The sequence below is a fragment of the Uranotaenia lowii genome, chromosome 3, assembly GCF_029784155.1.
Source record: "Uranotaenia lowii strain MFRU-FL chromosome 3, ASM2978415v1, whole genome shotgun sequence".
Taxonomy (NCBI): domain Eukaryota; kingdom Metazoa; phylum Arthropoda; class Insecta; order Diptera; family Culicidae; genus Uranotaenia; species Uranotaenia lowii.
Window position 1 is genome coordinate 234070463 of NC_073693.1, and position 1920 is coordinate 234072382.

The following is a 1920-nucleotide window of genomic DNA, read 5'->3' on the forward strand; positions in this document are numbered from 1 at the left end:
TTGTTCCAAACCAAGTAAATTCCAGTAAAGTAAAATTATCAATACATATTTCAAATGATATTTAGGATTAAGTTTCCATACTTTTCGATCCGAGATATTTCTAGAGCTATTCCTGGAAATAGATCGATGTGACAAAGGGGTCCTCTTTTATAAACAAAATCTGACGTTGAACCACTTTCCCACGTCAGACTTTTATTTCTTTTTAATTATCAACACAAAACGACGATGCTGTCATGAAGTCCAGAACAGTCTGGAAGGATGGCATCTGTGACGTATGTAGCTACCGGTAGAGAGACACCGATCAGCTCTTACTTATGATGGCATTCTGTTTAAAAGCGGGAAAGAGTGGGTAGTGGGTTGTGGGTCGTGTTTTCCCACCATTTCAAGTTGCATCCTATCGGGTTGCGAGATTGGTGGTGCTCGTTTTCTACCACGAGCTGCTTCACCTTTGCAAGCGAATGGCAATGCGTTATAAACAGTGAAGTAATTTTATGTTTGTTTTATATACCTACCGATAGAATTATTTGAATAAGAGAATATAATATTAATTTAATGATATTCATTTCACACTTAACTATAACTATAATAGAATAATTTAAAAAATCATGTATTTCTATACTTTACGTTTGTTATATGACACCAGTGAAAAAAAGTTCAGAAGTTCACTGCATCCTTTTAAGTAGATCACAATAAAGACACATTGAAACATAAATAAATGTGCCAATATTAGCTGTTTCAGTTTAAAGATCCAGTACATTATCATAAACATTTTCGGATCATATGAAGATTTGAAATTACTACAAACAAAAAATAACATATTTTAATTTTACATCATTGACTGATGCAAATTTGATGTAAAACGCTTGTAGAGAAATTTAAATGAGTTTTACAACTAAATCAAAGCAATCGAAAGATTCCCTTTAATTCAATCACGGTAGGTTGAAAGGGAATCTTTCGATTGCTTTTATTTAGTAGAATTATTCAACCAAGTAGGCTCACAACACATAATAGACTTATAGTAATTTTTAGGATAAAAAAAATCGAATCTGAAGCTGATTCATTTTTTTCCCAGTGAGCCAAAGAAATTCCAAAATTTGCAACCCTGCAACTCCCCATAGTTACAAGTAGAACGTCGCTTTGTATTACTCCGAACTGGTGCATCATTCGTATGTGGATCTAGATTTCGATCAAAAGAACAAAATATATCCAGCTGTTTTCAGTTTTCCTTGTGTATCATATTATACATCTGAGTGTTTAAAAAAGTTATTAAATAAATCATGTTTATCTATTGGTTTTTGAAAGATTTTAAATAGTGATACGGTCAAAATTTGGTCAAGGGAAAACGCGTGTAAATCGGTGAAATCGTTTATTTAAAAAATCAAATATAATTTCTTTTTCAAGTTTTATTAGTATAAAATTCAGGAAAAATATTCAGTTAGGCTTCCGCTTTTCCAAATCCGAATTGCCGGGCCTTACGCTTAACCCCTGCCATCAGATTTACACCTTGTCCACCTTCTTCGCCGCAGAAAGCCAGTTTGCCTTGAACTGCTGATCGTCCTTAGCAGTTTTTTGGTCTCTTTAGGTTTCGCTTGACAATAGCCCAGTATTTCTCAATTTGGCGGAGCTCTGGCGTGTTGCGAGGATTCTTGTCCTTGGGAACCACCTGCACGTTGTTGGTGGCGTAACACTCCATGGCAGTTTTACTGTAATGGCAAGATGCCAAATCCGGCAACATTCTACACACACACACACACACATCACACACACACACACACACACACACACACACACACACACACACACACACACACACACACACACACACACACACACACACACACACACACACACACACACACACACACACACACACACACACACACACACACACACACACACACACACACACACACACACACA